General features: G+C 38.5%; 1 long non-coding RNA gene and 1 other non-coding gene across 2 annotated transcripts; both read right to left on the minus strand.

The window, feature by feature from the left end:
- Positions 1–312: 312 nt before the first annotated feature.
- LOC118000782 lies at positions 313–11476 on the minus strand. The gene is made up of 3 exons (XR_004676557.1): positions 11378–11476; positions 5687–5780; positions 313–373 (listed from the first exon to the last, which is right to left on the minus strand). It is a non-coding gene; the product is annotated as an uncharacterized LOC118000782 (long non-coding RNA).
- A 5424-nt stretch (positions 11477–16900) lies between these two features.
- LOC118001669 lies at positions 16901–17004 on the minus strand. Its single transcript, XR_004676779.1, has one exon. It is a non-coding gene; the product is annotated as a U6 spliceosomal RNA (small nuclear RNA).
- Between the last annotated feature and the right edge of the window lie 2075 nt (positions 17005–19079).

Raw genomic sequence — 19079 nt, forward strand, 5'->3', positions numbered from 1 at the left:
TACTTAACCGACTGAGCCACCCAGGCATCCCTACTTTTCCCTTCTATATCATTGGACTGGTTTATAGCAGGTGGGCATTCATTTTAAAATTAATTCTCAAAAACCATAAACAAAGAAAATAGTATTTTCTCTCTATTCTCTCAGTGAAAAGCATAAGGCTTCATTCATCCAAAGTAAATTACAGGTCTTGTTCTTTTTGTATTAATAAAATTGTTTAATTGAAGAGCTGCTTCTGAAAACTTTAAGGTGATCGGAAAGAACTTGTCCAAGTAATCAGCTTTTTAAACAAGCAAAGATGAAAAAAAATTTAAATTACCTCTGAACCTCAGTCCTGATTTCTTTGCAGATCAACAGAACCATTCCAAGTTGAGAACTGTTATGTAAAAAAAACAAACACAAGGAGTTATTGGGAAATCTAAAATAATTTTTTAAAATTAATTGAGTAACTTCCTTCCCTGTAATCCCCACCCTGCTTTGTAGGCTTGGCTCCTTTGGTTCCTCATTTACCTCCTGGCCTGGTTTTATTTTTGCCCTTCCTAATTTAAGAGGTCCAAAGCTACTTCATGAATAATTAATAAAAACTTAAAAATTATTTATTCCATGATAGTCTGTATGATTTAATATTATTGCATGAAATACCTTAACTCCTCAAATCACAAGGTTTTTAGCTGTGAGCTGTTTATCTAGGTTCCCCAGCTTAGTTTTATAGCTCCTGATTTAGCAATTAACATCACATAATTTTTGACATAATTCCTATGTGTGTGTGTGTGTGTGTGTGCGCACATGTGTGTAGAGAGAGATAGACTGGGAGACGGACAGAGAGAGAAAGACAGAGAGACAGAGATTTCACAAAGGCTTTAAAGGAGTAGTTTTTAAGGCAAATATTTTGGGCTTTCTCCATTATGTCCCCTGAATGTGGATTATATTGCTATGGTATCAATGGATACATTACTATATTTATTGGGTGTAAAGAGGATGATAATAAGCAGATCATTTTCCTTCAATGAGAAAGATCAGATGAAGATATCAACATCTAAGATTAGTCCCAAACTAAACTGCTTTACCCAGTATATTGCAGCCCAGACATTACTATCTTACATTTCAACCAGGCCTGCCTTGCTTAGAACCAGATATTCTTTCATCTTTAAAATTTATCCCCATACCCCTGCCACCCTGCACACTCACTAGATATCATCCATCAGGGAATGGTGTTGAACTGATTTTCTAACTTTTCTGAGTATGGTGCAGAGTGAGGTATAAATGGCATATTAACCTCTTCTAAGGAAAACTTGCCATTTAAAAACACCCCCCCCCCCCGCAAAGAAAAGACACTATGATACAGCAGTGCTTAAATTCAGAGGAAAGGAGGTGAAGATTTCAACCAATATTGCCTATTCTCGGGAGGAGTGGCATTATTCTCTCTAAAGCCCACTGTCTTGGTGCTTAATATTGGCATTCCTAATTCCATTTTCCCTTGTTTAACTTCCAGTGCCTTTAGGAAAGCAGACTGCCATTCTGATCATATTAATGTTATTCACGGTTGTTTTGAGGCCTTCTCGTCTTACAGTTACAGGCTGCCCTGCACATATATCAGGCAAATTAAAATCCACCCATATCCTGCAGTAAATATAATTTATACTGCAGTTACGAGAGTAGAGTTGCAGTTGACTGGTTGATGTAACGTTATTTTTTTGTAGACATTTAATTAAGTTAATTAATTTTCATTTTGCAACTTTCATTTTATAGTTTGGAGCCAATACTTTTTTTTCAAGTTTCAGTCATTTTTCTAGACCTTTAAAAATCTCATAGCCCATTGGCACTGGGCTCAAATGACTAATGGATAAAATGGCCCTGATGATGCTAATTAAATAGAGGAGTGTACTTTAAAACTCTTTTATTAAAAAAAATAGGACCATTTATAATGGTTTGCTTTTCTTACATATGTGTGTTTTATACAGCAAGCTATCTTCCTGAATTTTCTACCTCTGTCCTATTATCTAATTTTTGAAAAATTAAAGTACCCTTCTTCTTTATAGTCAATTTTCTTTTCTATTTGCATATTTTGATGTCTAAGATCTAAAGGTACAGTCCCGATCTTAAGGCAATTTCTGTAATTTACTGTTTATTGCCAATTCTTTGAAACATTGATGTCCAGTGAACCCATTGGGCCATCCCTTTCACAAACTATGGCTCCAACTTTGGCTTCTAAAAAGATAGTTCTGGGGCGCCTGGGTGGCTCAGTCTGTTGGGCATCTGCCTTCTGCTCAGGTCATGATCCCAGGGTCCTGGGATCGAGCCCCGCATTGGGCTCTCTGCTACACGGGGAGTCTGCTTCTCTCTCTCCCTCTGCTGCTCGCCCTGCTTGTACTCTCTCTCTCTCTTTCTCTCTCTCGGTCAAATAAATAAATAAATAAAATCTTAAAAAAATAAAAAAGTTCTTTGGATGATGAAGCCTCCAGCCCCTCAACTGTAGTAGTTCCTACAGAGATTTCCCTTCGTGTTGCTCCAGACATTAATTTTTGTTAACATCCAAGCCACAGTGCTCTATGCAGCCCCATTTTGGAAAATGATGCATGAATGTAACTGTGGGATGTTCTGAAAAGAAGTCCAGAATCAGGATACACGTTTGTAATTCCCAAAACATGGGCACCTTCAGTTCACTGAGTTCAAAATTTCTCATATCCTTCAAAGTTCAGGAGCATTTCAGTAGAGTCTGCAAACTGTTCTTAGTTTAGCTGAGAAACTTCTCCCCTGTGGATTCTTGGTAAACCTCCATCTCTCAATAACAGAGACAAAAAGTGTTTTTTCTTCTCTGCCATGTCTCCTATTTTACTTGTTGTCATCTGGGTGAAATGTACTTCTGTATATTTTTTATTCAGCAGAGAGGAAAAGCCCCATCCTAAGCTAGTTTTTCTGCAAGAGAGAACATTTTCTGTGTCACCGAGGTTGGTGCAGAATAGTAAAATCAGTAAAGTTTCAGCACTTGCCTTAGGAAGACAAATATTTATTCATTAAATGCACAGCTTGCTTTCTGATACATTGCGTGGTGACCTGGCTAAATTATTGATAGTGATTTCAGGAGGGATCAAAATGCCAAGAAGAAGATATTAAATAAAGCATTTTTTTTTTCTGTTTCTGTTTTATAACCCTGGGAAGGTAAAGGTGAGTTCTATTTTTATTCCCATACGCATTGCCTTTTACAAAAAGATTTCCATTTACACCTTTGAGGGACCTTCGCTTAGGATGTCTCTATAGAGTCTGGTTTCTTTTCTTTGGAAAACCCGAATATATTCTTGCAATACAAAGTTCTCATCCTGTTGTCCACCCTCGGAGGATGCCACGGAATTCACAGCGACAAGAATGTTTTGGAATGCTGGCAAAGGAGTGAAAACAGTGTGTCCTCCCCACACATTTAGAAAAATGAAGGTACGGAGGACATGGCGTACTTCTTATTAAAGGCTTTGAAAAACACCACGCCTCAGTAAACATTCCTCAGGAGCTGAGGACACACTCTGGGCAATGGCTTACCTCAGCTCCCTTAATTCTGTTCTAGTGAAGTGGACAGTAGCATAGATACAATGCCGGCCTCGGAGAAGGGAGAGCCAAGCCAGGGACATGCAGGCACACTCTTGTCTTGCCTCAGGTAGTTCGTGTTGTCATCCCAAGACATGTTTGGGATTTGCTGAACACTCGTCACTAGGTAACCAAGCCTTGGTGCGTTCTTCTGTCCCCGAATGAGACACTTTACGTTGCAACTTCCTCCTTTTTGGCCTTCAGAGCTCCCGGTGAGGCTCCCTTTGGAGCTCCTCGTAGGCCAACCCAAGTGCAGCTGCCTCTGATGTTAGTTTATTTACTCCCCTCCTTCGTTTTCAAAATGCAAGTATCATCATCTTCTGTGACAGTAACCAGAGAGAAGCAAATGTTCAGCTTATGGTCAGATTGCGTATTGTCATTCCCTTTTGCTTCCTGAATGTTTCCCTTGAAGTAGGAAGTATCTTTCCCACCAAGAGGGAAATGATGTACTAGGAATGTTCCCATCATTTTTATTTTTGTTTTTTTTTAATTTTTTTAAAGATTTTATCTATTTATTTGACAGAGAGAGACACAGCGAAAGAGGGAACACAAGCAGAGGGAGTGGGAGAGGGAGAAGCAGGCTTCCCGCGGAGCGGGGAGCCCGATGTGGGACTCGATCCCAGGACCCTGGGATCATGACCTGAGCTGAAGGCAGACACTTAACCATCTGAGCCACCCAGGCACCCCTGTTCCCATGATTTTTGAAAAGACAGGCAACATTCTAGATTCATTCCCATGACAGAGGTTAGTACTAACCTGGGTTCCCTTCTTAAGTTTGTGAACCACATATTCTCTCCTGATGCCATTTTCCTGAATCACTAACAAACTATTCACCTCACGCCAGCCCGTTTAAACAACCCTAGATTCCCAGAGTGATCTATGCTGGAGTTTTGTAAAAAGCTAGTGAGAGCCCCCGCTTCTGCCTTCAGGTTTCTCCAGATTGGTGGTTCCCTAACACACAGCTCCACTGACATAGGAAATCAGAAAATATGTGTGAGCTACAAAAAAAGACAGATGTGTGGGCCTCATTCTGAGGATTCTCATTCAGTGTGTGTATTGGTGGGGACCCAGTTTCCACGATTTCTTAATGCTCAGGTCAGCCTAATTCACAGCAGGTTTGTTAACTAGCAATTTAGAGCACCACCTCTGGTTGTCTACTCCCCTCCTCATTTCTGATTTCCCTGTTTTAGGATTCCCGGACAGATCTCAGCTTCCCCTCTCTTGTCACTTGCATCGATGTCATCTTTCAGATTTGCCACCCCAGGGTCAGCCTCTGACCCCACTCCAGAACATGACTCATGCTTACTACTCTTCTGGTTTTACTCTCTCAGCCCTCCTAGCCCTTACTTGGGCCCTCTCCTGCCAGGAAAGAATAACCAGACACAAGCACCTAGTAGGGCAGGGTCTCCAAAGCACGGTACCAGGGCAATTGCTTGATTTGCTACCCTAAAAAATTCTTTATGCAAGGGCTTTCTCAAAATGACTGTGAGTGATACATAAAAAATAATTAAGTAAGGACATCGCCACCTTCAACCTTGGGCTGCAAAAAATGCATTGCCCCTGGCTGTGTCTTTGCTCTAGCTTTGTTCTTCTGTCTTCTAGGGTAAATATATATGAAGAATGTAGGCTAGTAGCAACTCTAAGCAACTGTCATGCTCTGAAGGAGGGCATGCAGAGCAGACAAAGTGCAGAATTATCTGTGGTTATGTGAAGCATAGTTCCAAAAGATTTGACCATGCTGGGGAACTGCTGAAGAGGAATAGCAGGATAAAGACTAACCTCAAGGTGTAACAATCCACAAAGAAGATGCTTATTTGGAGGTAAGTTACCTGAGCCACTCAAAGTAGAACAGCAAACACACAAAAACAAAAACATGAATTAACAAAAGAAAGAGTAAGAATCGGCCAAACCAAGCTGAAATATATAATACTTTGGAATTTCAGGCTACAGTTGTATTGCAAAATGCCTAGAGTGTATTGGTAACTTTTCTTATATATAAAGAAAGCTAAGTCTCAAGATGGAAGTTTAGCTAGAAAACAAAAGCATTTGGATAGAAACTAACATATAGTCGGTGTATTGAAACAGATTGTAAATAATTGGGAAAAAATCCTACCTGTGAAAGTTTATTCTGTGCATATTTCCCAAAGAAGGCTCACTGAAGCTCAGAAATTCCGTTCAGAAGAGTGCACCAGGCTGATATTCTGCAGCTAGAAGGGGAGAGTATTTGTTAAAAGTCTACTTGGTCAAAGATCATGAATGACCTTGGACAGGGACAATGTAATATGAGCCCAATAGTATTCTTTTTAGCAGGGTCAGATCTTCTGCCTTTTCTGCCAGTGTCCGACCTTTTTCTCAGTTCTAAATAATGATGTTATATCCTTCACCAACTCTCTTACACGGGTATTCTATATTTTTGTGTTTTAATATAATTTTTATTGACATATAACATACAAAAAATGCACAAACCTTGAGTATATACCTTAATGAATTATCACAGAGTAAACACATGTAATCACCACCCAATCCATAGAATATTATCAGCATCTTAAAATTCCCCACTATGTGCCCAAACACTACCCAAGCTACCTTTTAATACCATAGATTAGTTTTACCTGTTTTTGAACTTTATATACATGGAATGACTGACTTCTTCTACTTAACATTATGTTAAATTATGTTAAGTAGAAGTGCTGTTGGGTGTACCAAACAGCCTGTTCGATTTTTTTAAAATAAAGAATATTCTCAGGTATGTAATATGCAAACATGTCTGTCAAAAGAAGACTGTCTAAGGTGCTGTTAAGCACAAACCATAGCAAGTTTAGGCAGTACTTAACTTACACCTAACTTGATTTTCTCATTTACTTTATCTGTCTGACTTTTATTGGTGCTTTTTAGCCTTTATGTTGAATCACATATACAGGGTATCCGGAATGATGCCCATACCATAAGCGTATGGGCAAATCATTTTCATTAACTGACTGTATCTGCATAATGACCACTCGCATAAACTCAGAATATTATCAACACCCAAAGAAGTCTTCTTTTTGCCATCTCCTAATCACTGCTGACCCCCAAAGATGATTACTATCCTGATTCCAAAAACGTAAATTAGTTTTGCCTACTTTTATATTTTGTGAAAGTGACATGTGAAATGTACTTTTTTTGGTCCAACTTTGTTCCTCTAATATTATGTTTGTGAAAGTCACCCAGATGTTGGCATATAGTTATGGAACACTAATTCTCATCTCTGTGTGGTGTCCCATCATATGAATATAACATAATTTATCCACATATATATGCCTTTGCACTCTGTAATAGTCTTTTGATGAACAGATGTTTCTAATTTTAATGTAATCCAATTTATCAATTGTTTCCTTTAAGACTAATGCTTTATGAGTTCTGTTTAAGGAATGTTTTTACCTTCCCAAAATCATGAATTATTTTCCTATCTTTTGTCGTAGAAGCTTTATTATTTTACCTTTTGCATTTAGCTCTACAATATACCTAGAATTGATCTTAGTGCATGAGATGAAGTAGGAGTCAAATTTTACTTTCTTTTTCTATGTGCATATCCAGAGGACAGGAGCATCACTTACTGAGATATGGTACATTGCCCTCTGCCTGGCGGTGTTGCCTTTACCAAAATAACAGTGTTCATATAGGTATGTTTATTTCTCAACCCTCTAGTCTGTTCCATTGGTTTACTTTGTCTATCATTACACTTTGTCTTTCTTACTGTTGCTTTATAATAAGTCTTAATATCTGGTAAAGTGAGTCCTCCAACTTTATTCTTCTTTTCCCAGAATATTCTGGCTATTCTTGGCCCTTTACATTTCCATATATCTAGCGTAGCAATATCTGAATCCTCTGTGGAACTATTTCTATTGTCTGTTGTTTTTTTTCTTCTTCTTGGTTTTCTGTCAAAATTATTCAATGGCTTACCATTATCCAGAGGATAAAGTCCAAGTTTCTTACCATAGCATAAAAGTTGTGTTTTGCATTTCCATGATTACTAGTGAGGCAATCAAATAGTCATGTTTCTTGGATATTCAGATATTCACTTTTGTACTATGCCTATTCACATCTTTTGACCATATTTAAAATTTGACTGTCTTTTCTGGTTTACGAGAGTTCTTTTTTCCACTAGAGACAGATATTTGTCTTTATGTAACTCTCTCTTCTGATTACTGACCAACCTTCATTCCTCAGTTTGAAGTCTAGTAACATTAAACTGCTTCTAGGAAAACCATACACACGTTACTTTGGTTCTTCTTCTCCCTCTAATTCAGTACCCATCCCCTTCCTTCTTAAATTGGCCGACTCCTACTCATTGTGTAAAATTTAGTTTAGACCTGATTTCCTTTCACAATTTCTTCCCTGGGGCCCTACTTTTAAAATGGCTTCTATGCCACTCTATGCTTGTCTCTGTCTTGGAATTTACCTTACAATATCCGAAGTTATCTTTTTATATATCTGCCCATTTTATGCATCTTTTTCATGTCTGTGCACCATCACCCTGCACAGTTTCTGACTCATATTAAGTATGTAAGTCACTCAACATTGATGGCAATCTCCAATCTAGACAGTTCTTGCCCAAGAGCAGCTGCTAAACAACTTGAAGTCTTGTTTGTGTATTTGTTGCAGCAATTTTCGTGTTTGGCACTAATTTTTGCATCTAGAATGAGTGAGTGGATGATACCTAATAATAACACGGGAGACTTTGTCATGCGGAATGTTTCTGATTTTCTAAGGAAGGTTGGACCCGAAGTCCAAGGGGAGACTTCTCCCTTCAGGACACTTAGCAACTTCCTCTTTCTGGCCTTCAGAGTCTCTGATTGGATTCACTTCGTAGATCCACATAGGCTAATCTAATTCCAGTTGCCCCTGTAAAGACACTGGAGCTGTAAGTTCATGTGGAGACTCCCAACTTGGAGGGAATGAGCAAAACATTATACCTCTTTAAGGGATTGACAGGCAGGAGAAATGCTTCAACCAACATCTAATTACTAATGGAAATGAAAGGAATGACTTAACCTCCCACTCTTACTACATTCAAACAACACCCAACATGTTTAAATATTCCTCTAAAATCTCCTTTATGTAAATAATTTATATAATCTTTCGTCAGCCTCAGTGGACTGGATTAATATCCTACATAGGTAAGAACAGACTGTTTCTGATGACTTTGATGTCTGTGAGATATAATATCTTTCTTTCTCTGTGGCTGTCCTTCTGAGCATAAGTGACATTTAGCCCGTGTGTCTACATGGTGGTGGGCGGGGCAGATCAAGTGGGAATACGTTGGGCTGCCAACCAGAAGCCATTGTTTCTTGTAGTTAAATTGGATTCTCGCTAAGAAGTGTTTCATTGAAATGTTTGCTTCAAAATGACTCTGTTCTGCTGCAGTGAGGAGAGACTTCCAGTTAAAACATTTAATTAGTTCCCAATTTAGTCGGCCAGAATGATCAGTCAGCCTGTGTTTTGGAACCTGAGTTTGTACATTCCTTGGGATTGGTGAGTCTTGCCCAGCGGATGTGGTCAACTGAATAGTTTGTATGCAGTTCACATCACAGAACAGATATTTCTTCAGCCCCTTGAAGGAAAAGCTAGAAAGAGATTAGGAAAAAGTGGGCAATATAGAGATAATACCTCTCTGTCTTCTCCTTAACTTCCCCACAGAAGCATATAGTAAGGGTATCTCCAGTCTTAGAAGTTGCAGATGCTGGGGAGATTACATGGAACTAAAGTGAGCAGGACTCTGGTTTAAACTGGTTAGACTGTTTTCACTCACTTTCAGGGTAATCAAGATCTGGGTAGTGCCTTTAGACATACTACATTCTAAGTAATTATGTTTTAGCTAATACAAATAAATTGCTCTATCAGCGTTGATGTGTGTATGTGAATTTATGTGCTGTATGTCTGTGAGTAATTTGATTCCTCAGTCCAGCTAACCTTCTTGTTTATTCCCATAGTATAAATCTAACCTACTTTTTCTCTCTGTACCAGATGATAGGAAGCTCCGACCCAAATTCTTTACAATCGTAGTAAGTTAGCCTAATGAGTTTATAATGCCTTGCTGAGAGAATACCTTCACCCTTTCTAAATTCCTTCTAGGCAAGGGACTTTGAGAAGATGAGCTCTTTCTTTCCAGCCCAGCTCTTCCTCCTTCACAGAAATCCAATCTCATCTGTCATTTCTCTAATCCTAGCATTTAATGTTCTACAAATAGCTAGTAGCCTAGATTCCTGCATTGTCCATGACATTTCACATGACTCTGCTTTTGACTATGCCCTTTACTTACCCAGAATGCCCTTGCCCCATCATCATCTATATAACAACAATTCAAATGTGATTTCTTCCAGGAAGATGTCCCTGAAATCTCCAGCTGGGCTAATGGCCTTTCCTCTGAGTTTCCTTCTGCTGTCATGATCAACTCAGTGAGTGGTGGAGGAGGACCTCAATATGTGTGAGTGAATGCATGATATTCCCAATCTCTGTTGATTCTCTTTAGTGTGTCTCTCTTTACTAGACTATGAGCATCTTGAGATCAGGGACTCTATCTTATTCATATCGTTCATATTTGTACTCCTGGAGTCCAGCCAAAAGCCTGGATGGAATATGGAGGGTGCTTAGTAATTGTTAAGAAAACTGATGGGAAACATTTTAATACCTTGTGAACAATTAGAACTGGGCCTCAGAAGGCCACACGACTTCTTTGAAATATTTCCCCATGTCCGGTTCTTTAAGAAGCTGAAGCTAAAAGCCCACAGATGCATGTGTTGCCATGTATCACTCCTCATGTCCTCCTCCTCCTGCCTCAGGCTATTCAGCTGGCGAAAGGGAAAAATGCTGGTGATTTACAAAGGATTTTTACTAGTAGATATAGCTTCTGAGAACTTCAGGATACTAATTGACATGATCTGATAAAACATGAGTGTGAAGAAAGTTTGCATGAACAATAAATCATAGAAGGAAATTTTGGTAATGTCAAAAATTTATGAGGGAGAATTAGAACAGAAATAGAACGTAAATGAAGGCTACTGATCAGTGAATCATTTGGACAGAATCATGAGGGTCCATCAGCTATCTGTGTTTTCTTTTCACATCTCAACGTTTTTGATGCAGACAAGTGAGTTAAAGCAGGGATGAGGAAAACATACGTGGGCTAACTGGCTAAATGCTACCTAATTGCTTTGATTCAGGGGCCTCCTTCATTTAGGGCTTATTTTCAGAAAATAAGCTTTGTAGTTGGCCAAGAATGCTTGAGTTGAGTGTAATAGATAACATTCTTGGAAAGCTTTTTGAGATATTTTAGTCTCTGTTTCAGAAATTAATATGAATAAAAATGAGAATGCTTTATCTGGGAGAACATAATACCTCTGAAAGTATATATATTTAAATGATCTGGAAATTAGTTTCTTTGTTCCTAATCGTTCTGCAAAACAGTAAGAATTTTGTTCCTTTGGGTTCTAAAACGTAGTATTCTACTTACTGTCAGATACCCAAGACAGCATCGGAACCTGGGACCCATAGAGAATAAGCATGGGAGGGGAGTGTTAAAACCAAAAGCAAAATAGCCGAAAACAAAACAAAACGCAAGTACTTTTGAAAGAATATGCCCTATGGGAAAACTCAGAGCCAAATGAAAATAAGCTGCTAAGATCACCCATGCAGTGCGTTGGGTGCATAATAGTTGCTGACCAAATACATGATCTCATCAGATCTTTAACATCTTGGTTTTCTGAGGTATAATAGTGGCTTGCCTACCATTCTTCTGAAGAAAACAATCTTACTTTTCACTTACTTGCATGGGAAGCACGATTATTCAGACGTGGGGAATATCTTTGCAGAAGCTTGAAAGTAGAAACCTCAAAATATCCAGGACTGCTGAATCTGCTTAGAAAGAAAGAGTTGTGTTTCAGTCAGTACAAGTTTTGGCGAGTCTGTCAGTTCCCACAGTTACAACACAGATCCCAGGTTTTGACTTGTGCTTCAGTAAATTCACACTCACATCATACTGTTAATAGGCATGAGTTGAAAAACGAGACAGTCAAATAGAATATAAGGTGGCCTGATCTTCAGTAAACTTGGATCCTTATTTTATTTTTATTTATTGTGGAGGCACTCAAACGTTGTGCCTAGTGGTTAAATATATGAAATTGAAGTGGTAGTAAAAGTCTTGGCCATCTGGCTTGAAAGATTGCTCTAGTTTCTGAAATTTTCTCCAAGAAATACTATTTATGTACACCACTGAAATAGAATAAAAATAAGATTACTTTCACTCATTTCGGCAACTGTTGTAAATGGCACGCTTAAAGATGTACTCCAGGCGGTCCTGATCTGATGACAAAGGACGCCATGCAATATCACTGAGTTTAGAGAGTGTATTTTACATCTCTGTGCTCTGAAACAGTACCCCTTAGATTGTTGCCTCCCTCCATATGTCCTTTTCCCATTTTCCCACTCCACTTTTGGTCCTGCAGCTTTGAAAGAGAAACCTTCTTGCATTGTTTCATGTAAGGTTCTACACCCCCACCTTCTGGGTAGCGCTGGCAAAATCAAAACTCTTGTACTCTTCTCTCCCTGTGTAAACATCGCTGATTTTCCTAAAAGCCATGGAAGGTTGTTTACGTATCTGTGGTCACTGTGCTTGGAGACACTGCCATACTGATGCTCTTGGTCACGTGAGTGGGTGAAGGGGGTCATACCAGGAGGATGAGAGGATCGAGCATTTTCTACTGACTTGGCCTAATTATGGGAATGGTCCTCGATTTTTCAACTGTACTCCTGGAGCTCCTTCCTTCATTTTGTTCAAATTGGCTCATATTGTTCAAATTGAGCCACTCTGCCTGTTGCCAGCCATGTTGGTTAGCCCTCATGAGTTCACTGCTTAAAGGTAATGGTTCTTAAATTTGGGGCCTCAATATCCCTTTATAATCTTAAAAGTTATTGAGAACCCCAAAGTGCTTTTGTTTATGTGGGTTATATCTATTGCTATTATATCTATTGATATTAGATGTGAAAACTAAGAAAAGAAAAAAAGTGTATTGATTGACTCATTTAAAATAAAAATCATAAATCTACTACATACAAATAACCTATCCTTATGAAAATTAACTATATTTTCCAAATAAAAAATTTTTGCAAATCTCCTTGGTGTCTAGCTCAATAGAAGAGAGCTGGATACTCATCTGTATCTGCATTCAATCTGTTGTGATATGATCCTTTGAATTAAACTACATTACAGAAAATCTGACCTCACACAAATATGTAGATGGAAAAAGGGAGGGATATTTTATATTATTTGTTTATTTTTAAAAGATTTTATTTATTTGAGAGAGAGAGCATGTAGGAGGAGGAGCAGAGGGAGAGGGACAAACAGACTCCAAGCTGAGCACAGAGCCCCATGTGAGGCTCGATCCCAGAACCCTGAGATCATGACCTGAGCCGAAACCAAGAGTCAGCTGCTTAACCGCTTGCTGCACCCAGGCGCCCCCTGAAGGTATCTTTTGGTGTAACTGTGGTTTGACTTCCTCTTTCACTTGCTTTTGAGTAACACAGCAGCTATTCAGAGGAGGTTTCCATCATCCTTGCTGCCAGCCATTTTTCTAGATGCCAAGACATTGGTTACTATTGTCATGTTACTTGAAATCAGTACTGCCCATTTACATGGTTGATGTAAACCTTCAAAAAGCCGTAGAAGTGAATGTTATGTTTAAGTTTGTAGGAACTTAATGGGAAGATATATGCGAAGTACTAACCCTAGGCAGAGCCTGATGCATTATGACAATAAAGTGTCTTTTATGCAGTGGTTTTCAAGCAACATTTATTGGACTAAAGAATGGATTTGTTACTCAAACAGACTACTGATACTACCCATCTTTAGAGACAAATCATTAGACCGTATCAGTGAAAGCAAAAATAAAATCTCACAGTATTTATAATAAGGATAACATAATGGAATTGGCTTGGCTGGAATGATGATGTCATAATAATGATAGTTCTCATTTGAGTGTTTCTAGATGCCAAGCCCCGGGGCAAGTACTTTATGTGCATTCTCTCATTAAATCCTTGTAGTCCTACTCATAATCTTCACTTCTAAAGGCAAACAGCCCCCAAACTTACATATTTAAATATGTTCATTTCTAATGTTGATTGTCCTTACATGTATATGTCAAGGTAATTAATATTGAATTTGTCTAGGCTGTAATTTGTTTGGTTGCATCTATCTGCATTTGCCAGCTTGCATGTCAAAACCTAAAACTGTAGTTTGTGGTTGACAGTCAGAGATAACTTTCCTTTTAGTTTAGTTGTACTCCTCTAAACCTATTTGAAGCCAAACTTCATTTCTTTAAACGCTTTGCACTTTGGCATTAAAGTATTCTGAGTCTGCCTGTTTTGAAGACATTTGTAATTCTATAAAGAAAAATCACTAAGGAATCACCAAATCAGCATTTTTATAATGGCCATTTCTGGTTACATTTCTTTAGTACATAGAGGATTAGTTCCTAGGAGAAAAAAAAAAAAACAAAAACAAAACTGTTGCTCTTTTGCCTTATTCCATAAACTTGTCAAACTCAGAGTAGTACATTTAAAAATGGTGAGTACTCTTGGTAAACTACATGGGTTTCTATTTACAACTTTTTATTTTAAGGAGTTGTAATCTTTATGGTTTTGTTTTGGATTCCTTTATATATTACTTTGAAAATTAAAAAAAAAAAAAGCTAAACAACAGTGTTGCATAACCAAAGTTAACAAGGGTGAACATGACTTGGCTGCATTAAATCTTTGAGATCCATCTGTTTCCACAAGTTTCTCCATTTTCATCCAGTGTGTGCTCCTTTTCTCATAGGCTAGTCCTCATGATTTATCTTGTGATCCTACCCAGCCTTCTTCAGATGTCTGAGAGGAAGGGGCAGGATAAAACTGTTACCCTCCACAAGGACAGCAGTATACTCTCCCTGAGACCAGAATTGATGGGTATCTCCAATAAACAAAATGACTTCTGAGGGACCAGTTTCCTTTTGATCTCCTCGTCTCTAACTATGTTTTTCACTGTTTATCCCACTAATACTGGTATCCTCATCCTTGCTTATTCTCCTGAGCAATATTCTCCATAACCACAGCTTCGAGGACCATACACTGATGACCTCCAAATCTCCAAACATTTCTCATCTTCAGGTCATATATCCAGGCTGCCTATTGGACATCCCACTGGATGATCTTTATATAACTGAAATCCAACATGTGTCTGTTGCTGAATACTGGGCATGCATAGGATAAAACTCCACAAAACTAGGCGGAAAATAACCAGATGACTGAGGAGCTCTAAACTGAACAATTCCTAGAGCTCACATGTAATTCATGATTGGAGTAAAAGATTGTCCACCTCTGAAGCAGGTGTAGCAAGTTTATCTAATCAGGCCATCAGGAGTCGTGTGCTACCTATCCACTGAGCATCAGTTCTAAAGGCTGAATATTATGCTGTAAGCACTTGAAAATGACAAGTCCCCACTGTATTTAGATTTCTCTTGGCCATCCCATCTGATCCTTCCTCTCCCATCTGAGCATAAATGGGGAAAAACAAAGATGACAAGCTGAGTTGAGTTTCCTAGTTAACTCAGCTTCCTTAGAGGATCTAAGCAAAGCGCAAGTGGATGCAGTTTTGTGTGTGCTTAAATCTACATGCCACACCTCTCCGGCATCTCTAATCCTCACCCATGCTGAGAGCCACGTGCAGGGTCATCCAGCTGGTGAGAATAAACAACCATTCAGGGCTTTTGGCTTTCTGTGTATGTGAGTCATGGAGGGGTGCTTGTTGAAGTGTAAAGAAAGATAAACACATGGCAGCTCTCTAAAGCCTGTTTCTGGAAACCTAGCAGGAGGGAACAGATAGCCATTGTTCAGAGCCTGTAAAGTATTATGAGACTACAGTGGGAAATGCATACTTAGGGAAGACCAAACTTTTGATGGATCAGAAATTGAAATGTTTGTAATTAAATTGGAATTAAACCAGTGGTGACAGAGGGTTTTTTGGGTGAAAGGATATAGAGGTAGGAGAGCAAGAAAACAAGACTCAAGATCAAGGAGTTGTCAAGTTCAGTTGGATCAGGAATTCTCATAAGAAAACAAAACAAAACACTGGAGAAAACCTGATTTCCCCTGGAATAGACTTGACCGTGTGTGAGAAAAAAGTATTGCTGAAGCCCTTTTGCTAGAAGTGACTCTAGAACTGTATTCCCATGTGGCAACAATGACCACCTCAATAATCTATACATACAATCACCAAATTCTAGTCTGCCAAAGAACCCCATAATAATAGCTTTCTGTGGGAGCTTGTTCATGTCTTAAGCCTTTTTAGATTCTGCACATCTGTGAAAGAGCTCGGGAAATAACCTAAGTCCAGCACTGAGTTCACATGCAAGCAAAAGGTGTCCTGCACTTCTGGGCCTGCCTATCACAAACCCAGTATAAAGGAATTTTATAAGGAAATACAGGTGGCCTTACTATGGATCCAGCACTCAGCCCCGACACAGAACAACCTGGAACCATAGACTTTCCCGCTGGGACTAACCTTGTTCAGGCTCTAGGGAAATGTTCGTGCCTATTTTGTGCCCTGTGTCCTAGAAAAAAGTGATTATATCTGGGTCTCTGTTGCTGTTGGAAAAAGAAACCACTTTGGAGTGAAGGCAGCCTTTGAACAGCAGAAACCCTTGAGTATGAGAAAACATATGGAGTGATTTATCAAGTCCCTCCTTGCAGATAATAGGAATGCATATTCACTCTTTCCTAACAAAGTGTCCTTTCCCAGTAGAACAGCTATTGTTCTTGCTATTCTGCCTGGTTCTGATTCATGGTTCCAGGGATTACTCTCAGACTAGCGTGGTATTCATAGCAGTTGCATATGGTGGCTGTGGAACATTTTGCATAGTACTATGAATTTTTTAGTTTATAGAATATTTACTCTATTGCTATTAAATTTCTATACCCATTACATTAATCATCCAAGTATCATTGGACCATCCACAGAACACAGAGATGTGCACAATAAAAATTAATGTGCTTGTCTTTGATAATTTGCTGACATCCAGTCATACAAAAACCGTAGATTTGGACATATTTCCAATTTTGTCATAATGACAGTGACACATGTCAAAGTAAGAGAATAAATCATTTTTTACAGTGCGGTAGCTTGATTTACAACTTAAATATTGAGACATTCGGTATGCTGGCCTCCAATTTTACTTTTTTTTTTTTTTCATTTTATAGGCACTGAATAGTTTACCAATTGGTACAATAGGATTTTTTAATATGCAGAAAATATGAAAAAAATATGGAACACTTCATGAATTTGTGTGTCATCCTTGTGCAGGGGCCATGTTAATCTCTGTATCATTCCGATTTTGGTATATGTACTGCCAAAGCGAGCACTCCAAATTTACTCAATTTTTAAAGATTTTATTTATTTGTCAGAGAGAGAGAGCACAAGCAGGGGAGGTGGCAGGCAGACGGAGAAGCAGGATCCCCGCTGAGTAAGGAGCCCGATGTGGGACTCGATCCCAGGACCCTGAGATAATGACCCAGGCGTCACTCTGATTTTATTCTTATCTTGAGTCCTGCAACCCTTACTTCTGGGCCTGTCTTACCACACTTGACCCAGCACTATCCAGTTGACCAGAGTTAGGTGACATGTCTTATTCATAGTGACATTTCAAGAAGGAAAAGAAGTTATATCATCTTAGCCTGAAAATAACTTACTATTCACTCAGAAAATATTGATACATGCCTTTGGTTCTGGTGACATAGTTTCTTTCTAAAGAGGATTTTCTCTTCCTGAAAAAAGTCAGTCATTTTTATGTTCTGCCTTCTTACAAAGTTTTGTCACTGAAATTTCCATGCTATGAGTTGTAATACAGAACATATGCAGAATAAATTCTGATCTTGTGCAGAGAAAGACTTAGGGAAATCCTCACTTTTCAAAGGTCACTGCTTGCTGTCCGTGACACTTTGTAATAACTTCACCCCTCATTTAGTATTGCTTATGCACTGTGTGTGGGGATAATAAAATGGGATGTCAAATTAGTCTGTTTGTCGGTATACGTACAGCATACACAGACATATATAATATATATATTTATAATGAATTTATCTCTGTAAATAAACTATGATAGAGAGAAGAGATGTAACAAAATATGTTAAATCTATATTGGGAGCTTGTATAGTGCCCAGGAAAATTTTTCTATAATAGTATAAGTAAAAGCCATCTATTAGGGTGAGTTGCCTGGAGTAGAGAGAAGATAGTAGTTTGTCTTCGAGGGCAAATGACAAAGATGGGACCCCATCCTGAATCTAGGATGGATAGTCTATGCCTCCTGCTACTCTTTTTTATTTTATTTTTTATTTTTTTTTTAAAGATTTTATTTATTTATTTGACAGAGAGAGAGACACAGAGAGAGAGGGAACACAAGCAGGGGGAGTAGGAGAGGGAAAATCAGACTCCCCATTGAGCAGGGAGCCGGATGCGGGGCTCCATCCCAGGACCCTGGGATCATGACCTGAGCTGAAGGCAGACACCCAACGATTGAGCTACCCAGGCGCCCCTCTTTTTTTTAGATGCACCCCCACTAACAAAGGACCAGGTTCCAGGATGGGAGCCCCTACCCTCTCCTTTACGTAGAGGCCCAGAACTATTTGGACCTGTCTGCTGCTTGGCTTTGTTCTTTGTTATTTCTTAACTAGTCTTAGGATGAAGACTTAGGCCTTTTCTTCTGAAGAAAAGTTAAAGAATCTTGAGTAACTCTTTGAAAACAAGCTCGCTAAGCCTTGCCCTTGAAACCATAATATCACTTCTAAAGATTGTTTGTTCCAGACGTGCTTTGGAAACGTAGGATAAACCACTTGGAAAATGATAAACTTTAAGAGAGAATATAATATTTGGTTTTAAAAATATGTTTGATTTTTCCTAAATGTGTTGTGTGAAGCATATTATGTCAGTAAAGTAAATGAAGCCTGGTTTCTGATAAACTTAGTAGCATTAGGTTTATTCATAACATCCAAGATTTTTTTTAAGTGGTTTAAAATTAATTATATTTTGAGAAAAATTTGGCAGTTCACATCATTGGGAGATAATTATAAACACCCTCCCTTAAGCATCTTATAAACCAGACTACTGATTTCCAGGATGCCATCATCTGGGTAATAGAGAGAATGTCATCTGTTCTCCTTCATTACTGTTTTCTTATTTCTTTAGTTTGTTTATTTCATAAAGCCCTTTGGATTGAAAACTCCATTGTAGAATTGTCAGAGTGGAAAAGATCTTTAAATACATTGTTACTCTTATGATTTTTTTCTCTTATTATAAAATTAGAATCATACCTAAAAATGAAAATCAACATGTATTTACATTATTTTCTCCTCTTTCAGTTTCAACCTAAGCCTCTATTTTTTCCATGCCTTGTGTTCTTTTCTCTTAAATTATAGTATATAGTCTTTTGTTTTCTGATTCT

The sequence above is a fragment of the Mirounga leonina genome, unplaced genomic scaffold (genome assembly GCF_011800145.1).
Source record: "Mirounga leonina isolate KUSES-001 unplaced genomic scaffold, KU_Mleo_1.0 Mir_53, whole genome shotgun sequence".
Lineage (NCBI taxonomy): Eukaryota > Metazoa > Chordata > Mammalia > Carnivora > Phocidae > Mirounga > Mirounga leonina.